Genomic DNA, 20,566 nt, shown 5'->3' on the forward strand with positions numbered 1-20,566 from the left:
TGTAGCATGTAAGTGATGTGTATGACATGTATGTTATATGTGTGTAATATGTGTAACATGCATGTGACATGTGTGTAAAATTGTGTCTAAATGGTGTGTAACATGAGTGTGACATGTATGTAACATGCATGCAACATGTATATCATATGTATGTAACATTTGTGTAATATGTGTGAACTATGTGTGTAATATGTAAGTAGCACGTGTGTCACATGTGTGTAACATGTATGTCATATGTGTGTAGTGTGTGTAGCATGTATGTAATATGTGCACAACATGCATATTATATGTATGTATCATGTATCAAACAAAACATGCAATGATTGCAGCTTTTCTAATGCTGCTAAAGCAGAGAGGTAAGTGTTTTTTGAGATTCCAGTGAGTTGGGAAAGGAACTGCAGTAAATTGCAGGAGCAAGATCAGAGAAGCTTGAGCCCTAGAGGGTAGGGATTTTGTTAAAAGGAGTTTGGCAGCAGTGGGAATCGAACCCACGCCCCCAAAGAGACTGGAGCCTTAATCCAGCGCCTTAGACCGCTCGGCCATGCTACCCATAAAAATGAACACGTTATCGACTAAAATGGGGTGGGACATTCCATGCTCTGCATTCATTGCTTGAGCTGGAGGCCTCAGAACTCTAAACTACAAGTATTCACCACTTTATCCATTATAAAAGGTAGTTGAAGTTTCACGGAGATGGCCAAGATGCCACCTTATGTGTTTCAGTCCTCTTTCTGAGGCAGCAGGTGGTGGTCACTTTACACTTGAGAGTGGACTTTGGGTGCAGCATTCTGTGGCAAGTTCACTTGGCACTCTGCTGAAAAGTGTGCCAGCTTTTCATTAGTACTGCTTGTTTTTTGGTGTCCACACTTAAAGTGTTAATGTGGAATCTAGCTTACAGGAGAGGTAATCACGTTCAGTTGGACTTGTTTTGTAACGTTGACAAGATTTCACTAGTCATCTCATCAGAAGTGTGCCTTTTTGAAGACTTCTCAACCAAAGCATGCAATTTCCTAATGCTGCTGTTCTGAGATTCCAGTGTGTTGAGCAAGGAATGCCAGCAAAGTGCAGCAGAAACTTCAGAGTCGCTTGAGCAATCAAGGATAGGCATTTGTTAAAAGAGCTTGGCAGCAGTGGGATTTGAACCCACGCCTCCAAAGAGACGGGAGCCTAAATCCAGCGCCTTAGACCGCTCGGCCATGCTACCTGTGAAAGTGCTCTTGCTAAGGACTAAAAAGAGGCATGACAGTCTACATTCCATGCTCTGCATTCATTGTTTGTATGTGACATGTACGTAACATGTATGTCATGTGTGTCATATGTATGTAACGTGTGTAACATGTATTTCATAAGTGTATGACATGTATGTAACATGCATTCAACATGTATGTCATATGTATGTATAATCTGTGTAATATGTGTGTAACACGTATGTAATATGTGTGATGTGTATGCCATATGTGTATTGTGTGTCATATGTGTAACATGTATGTAACATGTGTGTACCATGCATGTCATATGCATGCCATATGTGTGTAACATGTATGTAAGATATGTGCAACATGCATGTCATATGTGTGTCATATTAATGTAACATGTGTGTGACATGCATGGCATATGTGTGTAGCATGTATGTGATGTGTATGACATGTATGTTATATGTGTGTAATATGTGTAACATGCATGTGACATGTGTGTAAAATGGTGTCTAAATGGTGTGCAACATGAGTGTGACATGTATGTAACATGCATGCAACATGTATATCATATGTATGTAACATTTGTGTAATATGTGTGAACTATGTGTGTAATATGTAAGTAGCACGTGTGTCACATGTGTGTAACATGTATGTCATATGTGTGTAGTGTGTGTAGCATGTATGTAATATGTGCACAACATGCATATTATATGTATGTATCATGTATCAAACAAAACATGCAATGATTGCAGCTTTTCTAATGCTGCTAAAGCAGAGAGGTAAGTGTTTTTTGAGATTCCAGTGAGTTGGGAAAGGAACTGCAGTAAATTGCAGGAGCAAGATCAGAGAAGCTTGAGCCCTAGAGGGTAGGGATTTTGTTAAAAGGAGTTTGGCAGCAGTGGGATTCGAACCCACGCCCCCAAAGAGACTGGAGCCTTAATCCAGCGCCTTAGACCGCTCGGCCATGCTACCCATAAAAATGAACACATTATCGACTAAAATGGGGTGGGACATTCCATGCTCTGCATTCATTGCTTGAGCTGGAGGCCTCAGAACTCTAAACTACAAGTATTCACCACTTTATTCATTATAAAAGGTAGTTGAAGTTTCACGGAGATGGCCAAGATGCCACCTTATGTGTTTCAGTCCTCTTTCTGAGGCAGCAGGTGGTGGTCACTTTACACTTGAGAGTGGACTTTGGGTGCAGCATTCTGTGGCAAGTTCACTTGGCACTCTGCTGAAAAGTGTGCCAGCTTTTCATTAGTACTGCTTGTTTTTTGGTGTCCACACTTAAAGTGTTAATGTGGAATCTAGCTTACAGGAGAGGTAATCACGTTCAGTTGGACTTGTTTTGTAACGTTGACAAGATTTCACTAGTCATCTCATCAGAAGTGTGCCCTTTTGGAAGACTTCTCAACCAAAGCATGCAATTTCCTAATGCTGCTGTTCTGAGATTCCAGTGTGTTGAGCAAGGAATGCCAGCAAAGTGCAGCAGAAACTTCAGAGACGCTTGAGCAATCAAGGATAGGCATTTGTTAAAAGAGCTTGGCAGCAGTGGGATTTGAACCCACGCCTCCAAAGAGACTGGAGCCTAAATCCAGCGCCTTAGACTGCTCGGCCATGCTACCTGTGAAAGTGCTCTTGCTAAGGACTAAAAAGAGGCATGACAGTCTACATTCCATGCTCTGCATTCATTGTTTGTATGTGACATGTACGTAACATGTATGTCATGTGTGTCATATGTATGTAACGTGTGTAACATGTATTTCATAAGTGTATGACATGTATGTAACATGTATGTCATATGTATGTATAATCTGTGTAATATGTGTGTAACACGTATGTAATATGTGTGATATGTATGCCATATGTGTATTGTGTGTCATATGTGTAATATGTATGTAACATGTGTGTACCATGCATGTCATATGCATGCCATATGTGTGTAACATGTATGTAAGATATGTGCAACATGCATGTCATATGTGTGTCATATTAATGTAACATGTGTGTGACATGCATGGCATATGTGTGTAGCATGTATGTGATGTGTATGACATGTATGTTATATGTGTGTAATATGTGTAACATGCATGTGACATGTGTGTAAAATGGTGTCTAAATGGTGTGCAACATGAGTGTGACATGTATGTAACATGCATGCAACATGTATATCATATGTATGTAACATTTGTATAATATGTGTGAACTATGTGTGTAATATGTAAGTAGCACGTGTGTCACATGTGTGTAACATGTATGTCATATGTGTGTAGTGTGTGTAGCATGTATGTAATATGTGCACAACATGCATATTATATGTATGTATCATGTATCAAACAAAACATGCAATGATTGCAGCTTTTCTAATGCTGCTAAAGCAGAGAGGTAAGTGTTTTTTGAGATTCCAGTGAGTTGGGAAAGGAACTGCAGTAAATTGCAGGAGCAAGATCAGAGAAGCTTGAGCCCTAGAGGGTAGGGATTTTGTTAAAAGGAGTTTGGCAGCAGTGGGATTCGAACCCACGCCCCCAAAGAGACTGGAGCCTTAATCCAGCGCCTTAGACCGCTCGGCCATGCTACCCATAAAAATGAACACGTTATCGACTAAAATGGGGTGGGACATTCCATGCTCTGCATTCATTGCTTGAGCTGGAGGCCTCAGAACTCTAAACTACAAGTATTCACCACTTTATCCATTATAAAAGGTAGTTAAAGTTTCACGGAGATGGCCAAGATGCCACCTTATGTGTTTCAGTCCTCTTTCTGAGGCAGCAGGTGGTGGTCACTTTACACTTGAGAGTGGACTTTGGGTGCAGCATTCTGTGGCAAGTTCACTTGGCACTCTGCTGAAAAGTGTGCCAGCTTTTCATTAGTACTGCTTGTTTTTTGGTGTCCACACTTAAAGTGTTAATGTGGAATCTAGCTTACAGGAGAGGTAATCACGTTCAGTTGGACTTGTTTTGTAACGTTGACAAGATTTCACTAGTCATCTCATCAGAAGTGTGCCCTTTTGGAAGACTTCTCAACCAAAGCATGCAATTTCCTAATGCTGCTGTTCTGAGATTCCAGTGTGTTGAGCAAGGAATGCCAGCAAAGTGCAGCAGAAACTTCAGAGACGCTTGAGCAATCAAGGATAGGCATTTGTTAAAAGAGCTTGGCAGCAGTGGGATTTGAACCCACGCCTCCAAAGAGACTGGAGCCTAAATCCAGCGCCTTAGACCGCTCGGCCATGCTACCTGTGAAAGTGCTCTTGCTAAGGACTAAAAAGAGGCATGACAGTCTACATTCCATGCTCTGCATTCATTGTTTGTATGTGACATGTACGTAACATGTATGTCATGTGTGTCATATGTATGTAACGTGTGTAGCATGTATTTCATAAGTGTATGACATGTATGTAACATGTATTCAACATGTATGTCATATGTATGTATAATCTGTGTAATATGTGTGTAACACGTATGTAATATGTGTGATATGTATGCCATATGTGTATTGTGTGTCATATGTGTAACATGTATGTAACATGTGTGTACCATGCATGTCATATGCATGCCATATGTGTGTAACATGTATGTAAGATATGTGCAACATGCATGTCATATGTGTGTCATATTAATGTAACATGTGTGTGACATGCATGTCATATGTGTGTAGCATGTAAGTGATGTGTATGACATGTATGTTATATGTGTGTAATATGTGTAACATGCATGTGACATGTGTGTAAAATTGTGTCTAAATGGTGTGTAACATGAGTGTGACATGTATGTAACATGCATGCAACATGTATATCATATGTATGTAACATTTGTGTAATATGTGTGAACTATGTGTGTAATATGTAAGTAGCACGTGTGTCACATGTGTGTAACATGTATGTCATATGTGTGTAGTGTGTGTAGCATGTATGTAATATGTGCACAACATGCATATTATATGTATGTATCATGTATCAAACAAAACATGCAATGATTGCAGCTTTTCTAATGCTGCTAAAGCAGAGAGGTAAGTGTTTTTTGAGATTCCAGTGAGTTGGGAAAGGAACTGCAGTAAATTGCAGGAGCAAGATCAGAGAAGCTTGAGCCCTAGAGGGTAGGGATTTTGTTAAAAGGAGTTTGGCAGCAGTGGGAATCGAACCCACGCCCCCAAAGAGACTGGAGCCTTAATCCAGCGCCTTAGACCGCTCGGCCATGCTACCCATAAAAATGAACACGTTATCGACTAAAATGGGGTGGGACATTCCATGCTCTGCATTCATTGCTTGAGCTGGAGGCCTCAGAACTCTAAACTACAAGTATTCACCACTTTATCCATTATAAAAGGTAGTTGAAGTTTCACGGAGATGGCCAAGATGCCACCTTATGTGTTTCAGTCCTCTTTCTGAGGCAGCAGGTGGTGGTCACTTTACACTTGAGAGTGGACTTTGGGTGCAGCATTCTGTGGCAAGTTCACTTGGCACTCTGCTGAAAAGTGTGCCAGCTTTTCATTAGTACTGCTTGTTTTTTGGTGTCCACACTTAAAGTGTTAATGTGGAATCTAGCTTACAGGAGAGGTAATCACGTTCAGTTGGACTTGTTTTGTAACGTTGACAAGATTTCACTAGTCATCTCATCAGAAGTGTGCCCTTTTGGAAGACTTCTCAACCAAAGCATGCAATTTCCTAAGATATTTAAGATATTAAGATATGTGCAACATGCATGTCATATGTGTGTCATATTAATGTAACATGTGTGTGACATGCATGGCATATGTGTGTAGCATGTATGTGATGTGTATGACATGTATGTTATATGTGTGTAATATGTGTAACATGCATGTGACATGTGTGTAAAATTGTGTCTAAATGGTGTGCAACATGAGTGTGACATGTATGTAACATGCATGCAACATCTATATCATATGTATGTAACATTTGTGTAATATGTTTGAACTATGTGTGTAATATGTAAGTAGCACGTGTGTCACATGTGTGTAACATGTATGTCATATGTGTGTAGTGTGTGTAGCATGTATGTAATATGTGCACAACATGCATATTATATGTATGTATCATGTATCAAACAAAACATGCCAAGATGCCACCTTATGTGTTTCAGTCCTCTTTCTGAGGCAGCAGGTGGTGGTCACTTTACACTTGAGAGTGGACTTTGGGTGCAGCATTCTGTGGCAAGTTCACTTGGCACTCTGCTGAAAAGTGTGCCAGCTTTTCATTAGTACTGCTTGTTTTTTGGTGTCCACACTTAAAGTGTTAATGTGGAATCTAGCTTACAGGAGAGGTAATCACGTTCAGTTGGACTTGTTTTGTAACGTTGACAAGATTTCACTAGTCATCTCATCAGAAGTGTGCCCTTTTTGAAGACTTCTCAACCAAAGCATGCAATTTCCTAATGCTGCTGTTCTGAGATTCCAGTGTGTTGAGCAAGGAATGCCAGCAAAGTGCAGCAGAAACTTCAGAGTCGCTTGAGCAATCAAGGATAGGCATTTGTTAAAAGAGCTTGGCAGCAGTGGGATTTGAACCCACGCCTCCAAAGAGACGGGAGCCTAAATCCAGCGCCTTAGACCGCTCGGCCATGCTACCTGTGAAAGTGCTCTTGCTAAGGACTAAAAAGAGGCATGACAGTCTACATTCCATGCTCTGCATTCATTGTTTGTATGTGACATGTACGTAACATGTATGTCATGTGTGTCATATGTATGTAACGTGTGTAACATGTATTTCATAAGTGTATGACATGTATGTAACATGTATGTCATATGTATGTATAATCTGTGTAATATGTGTGTAACACGTATGTAATATGTGTGATATGTATGCCATATGTGTATTGTGTGTCATATGTGTAATATGTATGTAACATGTGTGTACCATGCATGTCATATGCATGCCATATGTGTGTAACATGTATGTAAGATATGTGCAACATGCATGTCATATGTGTGTCATATTAATGTAACATGTGTGTGACATGCATGGCATATGTGTGTAGCATGTATGTGATGTGTATGACATGTATGTTATATGTGTGTAATATGTGTAACATGCATGTGACATGTGTGTAAAATTGTGTCTAAATGGTGTGTAACATGAGTGTGACATGTATGTAACATGCATGCAACATGTATATCATATGTATGTAACATTTGTGTAATATGTGTGAACTATGTGTGTAATATGTAAGTAGCACGTGTGTCACATGTGTGTAACATGTATGTCATATGTGTGTAGTGTGTGTAGCATGTATGTAATATGTGCACAACATGCATATTATATGTATGTATCATGTATCAAACAAAACATGCAATGATTGCAGCTTTTCTAATGCTGCTAAAGCAGAGAGGTAAGTGTTTTTTGAGATTCCAGTGAGTTGGGAAAGGAACTGCAGTAAATTGCAGGAGCAAGATCAGAGAAGCTTGAGCCCTAGAGGGTAGGGATTTTGTTAAAAGGAGTTTGGCAGCAGTGGGAATCGAACCCACGCCCCCAAAGAGACTGGAGCCTTAATCCAGCGCCTTAGACCGCTCGGCCATGCTACCCATAAAAATGAACACGTTATCGACTAAAATGGGGTGGGACATTCCATGCTCTGCATTCATTGCTTGAGCTGGAGGCCTCAGAACTCTAAACTACAAGTATTCACCACTTTATCCATTATAAAAGGTAGTTGAAGTTTCACGGAGATGGCCAAGATGCCACCTTATGTGTTTCAGTCCTCTTTCTGAGGCAGCAGGTGGTGGTCACTTTACACTTGAGAGTGGACTTTGGGTGCAGCATTCTGTGGCAAGTTCACTTGGCACTCTGCTGAAAAGTGTGCCAGCTTTTCATTAGTACTGCTTGTTTTTTGGTGTCCACACTTAAAGTGTTAATGTGGAATCTAGCTTACAGGAGAGGTAATCACGTTCAGTTGGACTTGTTTTGTAACGTTGACAAGATTTCACTAGTCATCTCATCAGAAGTGTGCCCTTTTGGAAGACTTCTCAACCAAAGCATGCAATTTCCTAATGCTGCTGTTCTGAGATTCCAGTGTGTTGAGCAAGGAATGACAGCAAAGTGCAGCAGAAACTTCAGAGACGCTTGAGCAATCAAGGATAGGCATTTGTTAAAAGAGCTTGGCAGCAGTGGGATTTGAACCTACGCCTCCAAAGAGACTGGAGCCTAAATCCAGCGCCTCAGACCGCTCGGCCATGCTACCTGTGAAATTGCTCTTGCTAAGGACTAAAAAGAGGCATGACAGTCTACATTCCATGCTCTGCATTCATTGTTTGTATGTGACATGTACGTAACATGTATGTCATGTGTGTCATATGTATGTAACGTGTGTAACATGTATTTCATAAGTGTATGACATGTATGTAACATGTATTCAACATGTATGTCATATTTATGTATAATCTGTGTAATATGTGTGTAACACGTATGAAATATGTGTGATATGTATGCCATATGTGTATTGTGTGTCATATGTGTAACATGTATGTAACATGTGTGTACCATGCATGTCATATGCATGCCATATGTGTGTAACATGTATGTAAGATATGTGCAACATGCATGTCATATGTGTGTCATATTAATGTAACATGTGTGTGACATGCATGGCATATGTGTGTAGCATGTATGTGATGTGTATGACATGTATGTTATATGTGTGTAATATGTGTAACATGCATGTGACATGTGTGTAAAATTGTGTCTAAATGGTGTGCAACATGAGTGTGACATGTATGTAACATGCATGCAACATCTATATCATATGTATGTAACATTTGTGTAATATGTTTGAACTATGTGTGTAATATGTAAGTAGCACGTGTGTCACATGTGTGTAACATGTATGTCATATGTGTGTAGTGTGTGTAGCATGTATGTAATATGTGCACAACATGCATATTATATGTATGTATCATGTATCAAACAAAACATGCCAAGATGCCACCTTATGTGTTTCAGTCCTCTTTCTGAGGCAGCAGGTGGTGGTCACTTTACACTTGAGAGTGGACTTTGGGTGCAGCATTCTGTGGCAAGTTCACTTGGCACTCTGCTGAAAAGTGTGCCAGCTTTTCATTAGTACTGCTTGTTTTTTGGTGTCCACACTTAAAGTGTTAATGTGGAATCTAGCTTACAGGAGAGGTAATCACGTTCAGTTGGACTTGTTTTGTAACGTTGACAAGATTTCACTAGTCATCTCATCAGAAGTGTGCCCTTTTTGAAGACTTCTCAACCAAAGCATGCAATTTCCTAATGCTGCTGTTCTGAGATTCCAGTGTGTTGAGCAAGGAATGCCAGCAAAGTGCAGCAGAAACTTCAGAGTCGCTTGAGCAATCAAGGATAGGCATTTGTTAAAAGAGCTTGGCAGCAGTGGGATTTGAACCCACGCCTCCAAAGAGACGGGAGCCTAAATCCAGCGCCTTAGACCGCTCGGCCATGCTACCTGTGAAAGTGCTCTTGCTAAGGACTAAAAAGAGGCATGACAGTCTACATTCCATGCTCTGCATTCATTGTTTGTATGTGACATGTACGTAACATGTATGTCATGTGTGTCATATGTATGTAACGTGTGTAACATGTATTTCATAAGTGTATGACATGTATGTAACATGCATTCAACATGTATGTCATATGTATGTATAATCTGTGTAATATGTGTGTAACACGTATGTAATATGTGTGATGTGTATGCCATATGTGTATTGTGTGTCATATGTGTAACATGTATGTAACATGTGTGTACCATGCATGTCATATGCATGCCATATGTGTGTAACATGTATGTAAGATATGTGCAACATGCATGTCATATGTGTGTCATATTAATGTAACATGTGTGTGACATGCATGGCATATGTGTGTAGCATGTATGTGATGTGTATGACATGTATGTTATATGTGTGTAATATGTGTAACATGCATGTGACATGTGTGTAAAATGGTGTCTAAATGGTGTGCAACATGAGTGTGACATGTATGTAACATGCATGCAACATGTATATCATATGTATGTAACATTTGTGTAATATGTGTGAACTATGTGTGTAATATGTAAGTAGCACGTGTGTCACATGTGTGTAACATGTATGTCATATGTGTGTAGTGTGTGTAGCATGTATGTAATATGTGCACAACATGCATATTATATGTATGTATCATGTATCAAACAAAACATGCAATGATTGCAGCTTTTCTAATGCTGCTAAAGCAGAGAGGTAAGTGTTTTTTGAGATTCCAGTGAGTTGGGAAAGGAACTGCAGTAAATTGCAGGAGCAAGATCAGAGAAGCTTGAGCCCTAGAGGGTAGGGATTTTGTTAAAAGGAGTTTGGCAGCAGTGAGATTCGAACCCACGCCCCCAAAGAGACTGGAGCCTTAATCCAGCGCCTTAGACCGCTCGGCCATGCTACCCATAAAAATGAACACATTATCGACTAAAATGGGGTGGGACATTCCATGCTCTGCATTCATTGCTTGAGCTGGAGGCCTCAGAACTCTAAACTACAAGTATTCACCACTTTATTCATTATAAAAGGTAGTTGAAGTTTCACGGAGATGGCCAAGATGCCACCTTATGTGTTTCAGTCCTCTTTCTGAGGCAGCAGGTGGTGGTCACTTTACACTTGAGAGTGGACTTTGGGTGCAGCATTCTGTGGCAAGTTCACTTGGCACTCTGCTGAAAAGTGTGCCAGCTTTTCATTAGTACTGCTTGTTTTTTGGTGTCCACACTTAAAGTGTTAATGTGGAATCTAGCTTACAGGAGAGGTAATCACGTTCAGTTGGACTTGTTTTGTAACGTTGACAAGATTTCACTAGTCATCTCATCAGAAGTGTGCCCTTTTGGAAGACTTCTCAACCAAAGCATGCAATTTCCTAATGCTGCTGTTCTGAGATTCCAGTGTGTTGAGCAAGGAATGCCAGCAAAGTGCAGCAGAAACTTCAGAGACGCTTGAGCAATCAAGGATAGGCATTTGTTAAAAGAGCTTGGCAGCAGTGGGATTTGAACCCACGCCTCCAAAGAGACTGGAGCCTAAATCCAGCGCCTTAGACTGCTCGGCCATGCTACCTGTGAAAGTGCTCTTGCTAAGGACTAAAAAGAGGCATGACAGTCTACATTCCATGCTCTGCATTCATTGTTTGTATGTGACATGTACGTAACATGTATGTCATGTGTGTCATATGTATGTAACGTGTGTAACATGTATTTCATAAGTGTATGACATGTATGTAACATGTATGTCATATGTATGTATAATCTGTGTAATATGTGTGTAACACGTATGTAATATGTGTGATATGTATGCCATATGTGTATTGTGTGTCATATGTGTAATATGTATGTAACATGTGTGTACCATGCATGTCATATGCATGCCATATGTGTGTAACATGTATGTAAGATATGTGCAACATGCATGTCATATGTGTGTCATATTAATGTAACATGTGTGTGACATGCATGGCATATGTGTGTAGCATGTATGTGATGTGTATGACATGTATGTTATATGTGTGTAATATGTGTAACATGCATGTGACATGTGTGTAAAATGGTGTCTAAATGGTGTGCAACATGAGTGTGACATGTATGTAACATGCATGCAACATGTATATCATATGTATGTAACATTTGTATAATATGTGTGAACTATGTGTGTAATATGTAAGTAGCACGTGTGTCACATGTGTGTAACATGTATGTCATATGTGTGTAGTGTGTGTAGCATGTATGTAATATGTGCACAACATGCATATTATATGTATGTATCATGTATCAAACAAAACATGCAATGATTGCAGCTTTTCTAATGCTGCTAAAGCAGAGAGGTAAGTGTTTTTTGAGATTCCAGTGAGTTGGGAAAGGAACTGCAGTAAATTGCAGGAGCAAGATCAGAGAAGCTTGAGCCCTAGAGGGTAGGGATTTTGTTAAAAGGAGTTTGGCAGCAGTGGGATTCGAACCCACGCCCCCAAAGAGACTGGAGCCTTAATCCAGCGCCTTAGACCGCTCGGCCATGCTACCCATAAAAATGAACACGTTATCGACTAAAATGGGGTGGGACATTCCATGCTCTGCATTCATTGCTTGAGCTGGAGGCCTCAGAACTCTAAACTACAAGTATTCACCACTTTATCCATTATAAAAGGTAGTTAAAGTTTCACGGAGATGGCCAAGATGCCACCTTATGTGTTTCAGTCCTCTTTCTGAGGCAGCAGGTGGTGGTCACTTTACACTTGAGAGTGGACTTTGGGTGCAGCATTCTGTGGCAAGTTCACTTGGCACTCTGCTGAAAAGTGTGCCAGCTTTTCATTAGTACTGCTTGTTTTTTGGTGTCCACACTTAAAGTGTTAATGTGGAATCTAGCTTACAGGAGAGGTAATCACGTTCAGTTGGACTTGTTTTGTAACGTTGACAAGATTTCACTAGTCATCTCATCAGAAGTGTGCCCTTTTGGAAGACTTCTCAACCAAAGCATGCAATTTCCTAATGCTGCTGTTCTGAGATTCCAGTGTGTTGAGCAAGGAATGCCAGCAAAGTGCAGCAGAAACTTCAGAGACGCTTGAGCAATCAAGGATAGGCATTTGTTAAAAGAGCTTGGCAGCAGTGGGATTTGAACCCACGCCTCCAAAGAGACTGGAGCCTAAATCCAGCGCCTTAGACCGCTCGGCCATGCTACCTGTGAAAGTGCTCTTGCTAAGGACTAAAAAGAGGCATGACAGTCTACATTCCATGCTCTGCATTCATTGTTTGTATGTGACATGTACGTAACATGTATGTCATGTGTGTCATATGTATGTAACGTGTGTAGCATGTATTTCATAAGTGTATGACATGTATGTAACATGTATTCAACATGTATGTCATATGTATGTATAATCTGTGTAATATGTGTGTAACACGTATGTAATATGTGTGATATGTATGCCATATGTGTATTGTGTGTCATATGTGTAACATGTATGTAACATGTGTGTACCATGCATGTCATATGCATGCCATATGTGTGTAACATGTATGTAAGATATGTGCAACATGCATGTCATATGTGTGTCATATTAATGTAACATGTGTGTGACATGCATGTCATATGTGTGTAGCATGTAAGTGATGTGTATGACATGTATGTTATATGTGTGTAATATGTGTAACATGCATGTGACATGTGTGTAAAATTGTGTCTAAATGGTGTGTAACATGAGTGTGACATGTATGTAACATGCATGCAACATGTATATCATATGTATGTAACATTTGTGTAATATGTGTGAACTATGTGTGTAATATGTAAGTAGCACGTGTGTCACATGTGTGTAACATGTATGTCATATGTGTGTAGTGTGTGTAGCATGTATGTAATATGTGCACAACATGCATATTATATGTATGTATCATGTATCAAACAAAACATGCAATGATTGCAGCTTTTCTAATGCTGCTAAAGCAGAGAGGTAAGTGTTTTTTGAGATTCCAGTGAGTTGGGAAAGGAACTGCAGTAAATTGCAGGAGCAAGATCAGAGAAGCTTGAGCCCTAGAGGGTAGGGATTTTGTTAAAAGGAGTTTGGCAGCAGTGGGAATCGAACCCACGCCCCCAAAGAGACTGGAGCCTTAATCCAGCGCCTTAGACCGCTCGGCCATGCTACCCATAAAAATGAACACGTTATCGACTAAAATGGGGTGGGACATTCCATGCTCTGCATTCATTGCTTGAGCTGGAGGCCTCAGAACTCTAAACTACAAGTATTCACCACTTTATCCATTATAAAAGGTAGTTGAAGTTTCACGGAGATGGCCAAGATGCCACCTTATGTGTTTCAGTCCTCTTTCTGAGGCAGCAGGTGGTGGTCACTTTACACTTGAGAGTGGACTTTGGGTGCAGCATTCTGTGGCAAGTTCACTTGGCACTCTGCTGAAAAGTGTGCCAGCTTTTCATTAGTACTGCTTGTTTTTTGGTGTCCACACTTAAAGTGTTAATGTGGAATCTAGCTTACAGGAGAGGTAATCACGTTCAGTTGGACTTGTTTTGTAACGTTGACAAGATTTCACTAGTCATCTCATCAGAAGTGTGCCCTTTTGGAAGACTTCTCAACCAAAGCATGCAATTTCCTAATGCTGCTGTTCTGAGATTCCAGTGTGTTGAGCAAGGAATGACAGCAAAGTGCAGCAGAAACTTCAGAGACGCTTGAGCAATCAAGGATAGGCATTTGTTAAAAGAGCTTGGCAGCAGTGGGATTTGAACCTACGCCTCCAAAGAGACTGGAGCCTAAATCCAGCGCCTCAGACCGCTCGGCCATGCTACCTGTGAAATTGCTCTTGCTAAGGACTAAAAAGAGGCATGACAGTCTACATTCCATGCTCTGCATTCATTGTTTGTATGTGACATGTACGTAACATGTATGTCATGTGTGTCATATGTATGTAACGTGTGTAACATGTATTTCATAAGTGTATGACATGTATGTAACATGTATTCAACATGTATGTCATATTTATGTATAATCTGTGTAATATGTGTGTAACACGTATGAAATATGTGTGATATGTATGCCATATGTGTATTGTGTGTCATATGTGTAACATGTATGTAACATGTGTGTACCATGCATGTCATATGCATGCCATATGTGTGTAACATGTATGTAAGATATGTGCAACATGCATGTCATATGTGTGTCATATTAATGTAACATGTGTGTGACATGCATGGCATATGTGTGTAGCATGTATGTGATGTGTATGACATGTATGTTATATGTGTGTAATATGTGTAACATGCATGTGACATGTGTGTAAAATTGTGTCTAAATGGTGTGCAACATGAGTGTGACATGTATGTAACATGCATGCAACATCTATATCATATGTATGTAACATTTGTGTAATATGTTTGAACTATGTGTGTAATATGTAAGTAGCACGTGTGTCACATGTGTGTAACATGTATGTCATATGTGTGTAGTGTGTGTAGCATGTATGTAATATGTGCACAACATGCATATTATATGTATGTATCATGTATCAAACAAAACATGCCAAGATGCCACCTTATGTGTTTCAGTCCTCTTTCTGAGGCAGCAGGTGGTGGTCACTTTACACTTGAGAGTGGACTTTGGGTGCAGCATTCTGTGGCAAGTTCACTTGGCACTCTGCTGAAAAGTGTGCCAGCTTTTCATTAGTACTGCTTGTTTTTTGGTGTCCACACTTAAAGTGTTAATGTGGAATCTAGCTTACAGGAGAGGTAATCACGTTCAGTTGGACTTGTTTTGTAACGTTGACAAGATTTCACTAGTCATCTCATCAGAAGTGTGCCCTTTTTGAAGACTTCTCAACCAAAGCATGCAATTTCCTAATGCTGCTGTTCTGAGATTCCAGTGTGTTGAGCAAGGAATGCCAGCAAAGTGCAGCAGAAACTTCAGAGTCGCTTGAGCAATCAAGGATAGGCATTTGTTAAAAGAGCTTGGCAGCAGTGGGATTTGAACCCACGCCTCCAAAGAGACGGGAGCCTAAATCCAGCGCCTTAGACCGCTCGGCCATGCTACCTGTGAAAGTGCTCTTGCTAAGGACTAAAAAGAGGCATGACAGTCTACATTCCATGCTCTGCATTCATTGTTTGTATGTGACATGTACGTAACATGTATGTCATGTGTGTCATATGTATGTAACGTGTGTAACATGTATTTCATAAGTGTATGACATGTATGTAACATGCATTCAACATGTATGTCATATGTATGTATAATCTGTGTAATATGTGTGTAACACGTATGTAATATGTGTGATGTGTATGCCATATGTGTATTGTGTGTCATATGTGTAACATGTATGTAACATGTGTGTACCATGCATGTCATATGCATGCCATATGTGTGTAACATGTATGTAAGATATGTGCAACATGCATGTCATATGTGTGTCATATTAATGTAACATGTGTGTGACATGCATGGCATATGTGTGTAGCATGTATGTGATGTGTATGACATGTATGTTATATGTGTGTAATATGTGTAACATGCATGTGACATGTGTGTAAAATGGTGTCTAAATGGTGTGCAACATGAGTGTGACATGTATGTAACATGCATGCAACATGTATATCATATGTATGTAACATTTGTGTAATATGTGTGAACTATGTGTGTAATATGTAAGTAGCACGTGTGTCACATGTGTGTAACATGTATGTCATATGTGTGTAGTGTGTGTAGCATGTATGTAATATGTGCACAACATGCATATTATATGTATGTATCATGTATCAAACAAAACATGCAATGATTGCAGCTTTTCTAATGCTGCTAAAGCAGAGAGGTAAGTGTTTTTTGAGATTCCAGTGAGTTGGGAAAGGAACTGCAGTAAATTGCAGGAGCAAGATCAGAGAAGCTTGAGCCCTAGAGGGTAGGGATTTTGTTAAAAGGAGTTTGGCAGCAGTGGGATTCGAACCCACGCCCCCAAAGAGACTGGAGCCTTAATCCAGCGCCTTAGACCGCTCGGCCATGCTACCCATAAAAATGAACACATTATCGACTAAAATGGGGTGGGACATTCCATGCTCTGCATTCATTGCTTGAGCTGGAGGCCTCAGAACTCTAAACTACAAGTATTCACCACTTTATTCATTATAAAAGGTAGTTGAAGTTTCACGGAGATGGCCAAGATGCCACCTTATGTGTTTCAGTCCTCTTTCTGAGGCAGCAGGTGGTGGTCACTTTACACTTGAGAGTGGACTTTGGGTGCAGCATTCTGTGGCAAGTTCACTTGGCACTCTGCTGAAAAGTGTGCCAGCTTTTCATTAGTACTGCTTGTTTTTTGGTGTCCACACTTAAAGTGTTAATGTGGAATCTAGCTTACAGGAGAGGTAATCACGTTCAGTTGGACTTGTTTTGTAACGTTGACAAGATTTCACTAGTCATCTCATCAGAAGTGTGCCCTTTTGGAAGACTTCTCAACCAAAGCATGCAATTTCCTAATGCTGCTGTTCTGAGATTCCAGTGTGTTGAGCAAGGAATGCCAGCAAAGTGCAGCAGAAACTTCAGAGACGCTTGAGCAATCAAGGATAGGCATTTGTTAAAAGAGCTTGGCAGCAGTGGGATTTGAACCCACGCCTCCAAAGAGACTGGAGCCTAAATCCAGCGCCTTAGACTGCTCGGCCATGCTACCTGTGAAAGTGCTCTTGCTAAGGACTAAAAAGAGGCATGACAGTCTACATTCCATGCTCTGCATTCATTGTTTGTATGTGACATGTACGTAACATGTATGTCATGTGTGTCATATGTATGTAACGTGTGTAACATGTATTTCATAAGTGTATGACATGTATGTAACATGTATGTCATATGTATGTATAATCTGTGTAATATGTGTGTAACACGTATGTAATATGTGTGATATGTATGCCATATGTGTATTGTGTGTCATATGTGTAATATGTATGTAACATGTGTGTACCATGCATGTCATATGCATGCCATATGTGTGTAACATGTATGTAAGATATGTGCAACATGCATGTCATATGTGTGTCATATTAATGTAACATGTGTGTGACATGCATGGCATATGTGTGTAGCATGTATGTGATGTGTATGACATGTATGTTATATGTGTGTAATATGTGTAACATGCATGTGACATGTGTGTAAAATGGTGTCTAAATGGTGTGCAACATGAGTGTGACATGTATGTAACATGCATGCAACATGTATATCATATGTATGTAACATTTGTATAATATGTGTGAACTATGTGTGTAATATGTAAGTAGCACGTGTGTCACATGTGTGTAACATGTATGTCATATGTGTGTAGTGTGTGTAGCATGTATGTAATATGTGCACAACATGCATATTATATGTATGTATCATGTATCAAACAAAACATGCAATGATTGCAGCTTTTCTAATGCTGCTAAAGCAGAGAGGTAAGTGTTTTTTGAGATTCCAGTGAGTTGGGAAAGGAACTGCAGTAAATTGCAGGAGCAAGATCAGAGAAGCTTGAGCCCTAGAGGGTAGGGATTTTGTTAAAAGGAGTTTGGCAGCAGTGGGATTCGAACCCACGCCCCCAAAGAGACTGGAGCCTTAATCCAGCGCCTTAGACCGCTCGGCCATGCTACCCATAAAAATGAACACGTTATCGACTAAAATGGGGTGGGACATTCCATGCTCTGCATTCATTGCTTGAGCTGGAGGCCTCAGAACTCTAAACTACAAGTATTCACCACTTTATCCATTATAAAAGGTAGTTAAAGTTTCACGGAGATGGCCAAGATGCCACCTTATGTGTTTCAGTCCTCTTTCTGAGGCAGCAGGTGGTGGTCACTTTACACTTGAGAGTGGACTTTGGGTGCAGCATTCTGTGGCAAGTTCACTTGGCACTCTGCTGAAAAGTGTGCCAGCTTTTCATTAGTACTGCTTGTTTTTTGGTGTCCACACTTAAAGTGTTAATGTGGAATCTAGCTTACAGGAGAGGTAATCACGTTCAGTTGGACTTGTTTTGTAACGTTGACAAGATTTCACTAGTCATCTCATCAGAAGTGTGCCCTTTTGGAAGACTTCTCAACCAAAGCATGCAATTTCCTAATGCTGCTGTTCTGAGATTCCAGTGTGTTGAGCAAGGAATGCCAGCAAAGTGCAGCAGAAACTTCAGAGACGCTTGAGCAATCAAGGATAGGCATTTGTTAAAAGAGCTTGGCAGCAGTGGGATTTGAACCCACGCCTCCAAAGAGACTGGAGCCTAAATCCAGCGCCTTAGACCGCTCGGCCATGCTACCTGTGAAAGTGCTCTTGCTAAGGACTAAAAAGAGGCATGACAGTCTACATTCCATGCTCTGCATTCATTGTTTGTATGTGACATGTACGTAACATGTATGTCATGTGTGTCATATGTATGTAACGTGTGTAGCATGTATTTCATAAGTGTATGACATGTATGTAACATGTATTCAACATGTATGTCATATGTATGTATAATCTGTGTAATATGTGTGTAACACGTATGTAATATGTGTGATATGTATGCCATATGTGTATTGTGTGTCATATGTGTAACATGTATGTAACATGTGTGTACCATGCATGTCATATGCATGCCATATGTGTGTAACATGTATGTAAGATATGTGCAACATGCATGTCATATGTGTGTCATATTAATGTAACATGTGTGTGACATGCATGTCATATGTGTGTAGCATGTAAGTGATGTGTATGACATGTATGTTATATGTGTGTAATATGTGTAACATGCATGTGACATGTGTGTAAAATTGTGTCTAAATGGTGTGTAACATGAGTGTGACATGTATGTAACATGCATGCAACATGTATATCATATGTATGTAACATTTGTGTAATATGTGTGAACTATGTGTGTAATATGTAAGTAGCACGTGTGTCACATGTGTGTAACATGTATGTCATATGTGTGTAGTGTGTGTAGCATGTATGTAATATGTGCACAACATGCATATTATATGTATGTATCATGTATCAAACAAAACATGCAATGATTGCAGCTTTTCTAATGCTGCTAAAGCAGAGAGGTAAGTGTTTTTTGAGATTCCAGTGAGTTGGGAAAGGAACTGCAGTAAATTGCAGGAGCAAGATCAGAGAAGCTTGAGCCCTAGAGGGTAGGGATTTTGTTAAAAGGAGTTTGGCAGCAGTGGGAATCGAACCCACGCCCCCAAAGAGACTGGAGCCTTAATCCAGCGCCTTAGACCGCTCGGCCATGCTACCCATAAAAATGAACACGTTATCGACTAAAATGGGGTGGGACATTCCATGCTCTGCATTCATTGCTTGAGCTGGAGGCCTCAGAACTCTAAACTACAAGTATTCACCACTTTATCCATTATAAAAGGTAGTTGAAGTTTCACGGAGATGGCCAAGATGCCACCTTATGTGTTTCAGTCCTCTTTCTGAGGCAGCAGGTGGTGGTCACTTTACACTTGAGAGTGGACTTTGGGTGCAGCATTCTGTGGCAAGTTCACTTGGCACTCTGCTGAAAAGTGTGCCAGCTTTTCATTAGTACTGCTTGTTTTTTGGTGTCCACACTTAAAGTGTTAATGTGGAATCTAGCTTACAGGAGAGGTAATCACGTTCAGTTGGACTTGTTTTGTAACGTTGACAAGATTTCACTAGTCATCTCATCAGAAGTGTGCCCTTTTGGAAGACTTCTCAACCAAAGCATGCAATTTCCTAAGATATTTAAGATATTAAGATATGTGCAACATGCATGTCATATGTGTGTCATATTAATGTAACATGTGTGTGACATGCATGGCATATGTGTGTAGCATGTATGTGATGTGTATGACATGTATGTTATATGTGTGTAATATGTGTAACATGCATGTGACATGTGTGTAAAATTGTGTCTAAATGGTGTGCAACA

The 20,566-nt window shown here is 40.1% G+C and overlaps 21 non-coding genes across 21 annotated transcripts; all 21 read right to left on the reverse strand.

The window, feature by feature from the left end:
* Positions 1–467: 467 nt before the first annotated feature.
* TRNAL-AAG (transfer RNA leucine (anticodon AAG)) lies at positions 468–549 on the reverse strand. The gene has a single exon. It is a non-coding gene; the product is annotated as a tRNA-Leu (tRNA).
* A 573-nt stretch (positions 550–1,122) lies between these two features.
* On the reverse strand, positions 1,123–1,204 carry TRNAL-UAG (transfer RNA leucine (anticodon UAG)). The gene has a single exon. It is a non-coding gene; the product is annotated as a tRNA-Leu (tRNA).
* An 882-nt stretch (positions 1,205–2,086) lies between these two features.
* Positions 2,087–2,168, reverse strand: TRNAL-AAG (transfer RNA leucine (anticodon AAG)). The gene has a single exon. It is a non-coding gene; the product is annotated as a tRNA-Leu (tRNA).
* A 574-nt stretch (positions 2,169–2,742) lies between these two features.
* On the reverse strand, positions 2,743–2,824 carry TRNAL-UAG (transfer RNA leucine (anticodon UAG)). Its single transcript has one exon. It is a non-coding gene; the product is annotated as a tRNA-Leu (tRNA).
* An 871-nt stretch (positions 2,825–3,695) lies between these two features.
* Positions 3,696–3,777, reverse strand: TRNAL-AAG (transfer RNA leucine (anticodon AAG)). The gene has a single exon. It is a non-coding gene; the product is annotated as a tRNA-Leu (tRNA).
* Positions 3,778–4,351: 574 nt separating this feature from the next.
* Positions 4,352–4,433, reverse strand: TRNAL-UAG (transfer RNA leucine (anticodon UAG)). The gene has a single exon. It is a non-coding gene; the product is annotated as a tRNA-Leu (tRNA).
* Positions 4,434–5,315: 882 nt separating this feature from the next.
* On the reverse strand, positions 5,316–5,397 carry TRNAL-AAG (transfer RNA leucine (anticodon AAG)). Its single transcript has one exon. It is a non-coding gene; the product is annotated as a tRNA-Leu (tRNA).
* A 1,298-nt stretch (positions 5,398–6,695) lies between these two features.
* TRNAL-UAG (transfer RNA leucine (anticodon UAG)) lies at positions 6,696–6,777 on the reverse strand. Its single transcript has one exon. It is a non-coding gene; the product is annotated as a tRNA-Leu (tRNA).
* Positions 6,778–7,648: 871 nt separating this feature from the next.
* On the reverse strand, positions 7,649–7,730 carry TRNAL-AAG (transfer RNA leucine (anticodon AAG)). Its single transcript has one exon. It is a non-coding gene; the product is annotated as a tRNA-Leu (tRNA).
* Positions 7,731–9,544: 1,814 nt separating this feature from the next.
* TRNAL-UAG (transfer RNA leucine (anticodon UAG)) lies at positions 9,545–9,626 on the reverse strand. The gene has a single exon. It is a non-coding gene; the product is annotated as a tRNA-Leu (tRNA).
* An 882-nt stretch (positions 9,627–10,508) lies between these two features.
* Positions 10,509–10,590, reverse strand: TRNAL-AAG (transfer RNA leucine (anticodon AAG)). Its single transcript has one exon. It is a non-coding gene; the product is annotated as a tRNA-Leu (tRNA).
* Positions 10,591–11,164: 574 nt separating this feature from the next.
* TRNAL-UAG (transfer RNA leucine (anticodon UAG)) lies at positions 11,165–11,246 on the reverse strand. Its single transcript has one exon. It is a non-coding gene; the product is annotated as a tRNA-Leu (tRNA).
* An 871-nt stretch (positions 11,247–12,117) lies between these two features.
* TRNAL-AAG (transfer RNA leucine (anticodon AAG)) lies at positions 12,118–12,199 on the reverse strand. The gene has a single exon. It is a non-coding gene; the product is annotated as a tRNA-Leu (tRNA).
* A 574-nt stretch (positions 12,200–12,773) lies between these two features.
* TRNAL-UAG (transfer RNA leucine (anticodon UAG)) lies at positions 12,774–12,855 on the reverse strand. The gene has a single exon. It is a non-coding gene; the product is annotated as a tRNA-Leu (tRNA).
* An 882-nt stretch (positions 12,856–13,737) lies between these two features.
* TRNAL-AAG (transfer RNA leucine (anticodon AAG)) lies at positions 13,738–13,819 on the reverse strand. The gene has a single exon. It is a non-coding gene; the product is annotated as a tRNA-Leu (tRNA).
* Positions 13,820–15,633: 1,814 nt separating this feature from the next.
* On the reverse strand, positions 15,634–15,715 carry TRNAL-UAG (transfer RNA leucine (anticodon UAG)). Its single transcript has one exon. It is a non-coding gene; the product is annotated as a tRNA-Leu (tRNA).
* Positions 15,716–16,597: 882 nt separating this feature from the next.
* TRNAL-AAG (transfer RNA leucine (anticodon AAG)) lies at positions 16,598–16,679 on the reverse strand. The gene has a single exon. It is a non-coding gene; the product is annotated as a tRNA-Leu (tRNA).
* A 574-nt stretch (positions 16,680–17,253) lies between these two features.
* Positions 17,254–17,335, reverse strand: TRNAL-UAG (transfer RNA leucine (anticodon UAG)). Its single transcript has one exon. It is a non-coding gene; the product is annotated as a tRNA-Leu (tRNA).
* Positions 17,336–18,206: 871 nt separating this feature from the next.
* On the reverse strand, positions 18,207–18,288 carry TRNAL-AAG (transfer RNA leucine (anticodon AAG)). Its single transcript has one exon. It is a non-coding gene; the product is annotated as a tRNA-Leu (tRNA).
* A 574-nt stretch (positions 18,289–18,862) lies between these two features.
* Positions 18,863–18,944, reverse strand: TRNAL-UAG (transfer RNA leucine (anticodon UAG)). Its single transcript has one exon. It is a non-coding gene; the product is annotated as a tRNA-Leu (tRNA).
* Positions 18,945–19,826: 882 nt separating this feature from the next.
* Positions 19,827–19,908, reverse strand: TRNAL-AAG (transfer RNA leucine (anticodon AAG)). Its single transcript has one exon. It is a non-coding gene; the product is annotated as a tRNA-Leu (tRNA).
* Positions 19,909–20,566: the final 658 nt, after the last annotated feature.

Source organism: Lithobates pipiens, unplaced genomic scaffold (assembly GCF_037356315.1).
Source record: "Lithobates pipiens isolate NorthernLeopardFrog02 unplaced genomic scaffold, aLitPip1_a1.2 Scaffold_28, whole genome shotgun sequence".
Classification (NCBI taxonomy): domain Eukaryota; kingdom Metazoa; phylum Chordata; class Amphibia; order Anura; family Ranidae; genus Lithobates; species Lithobates pipiens.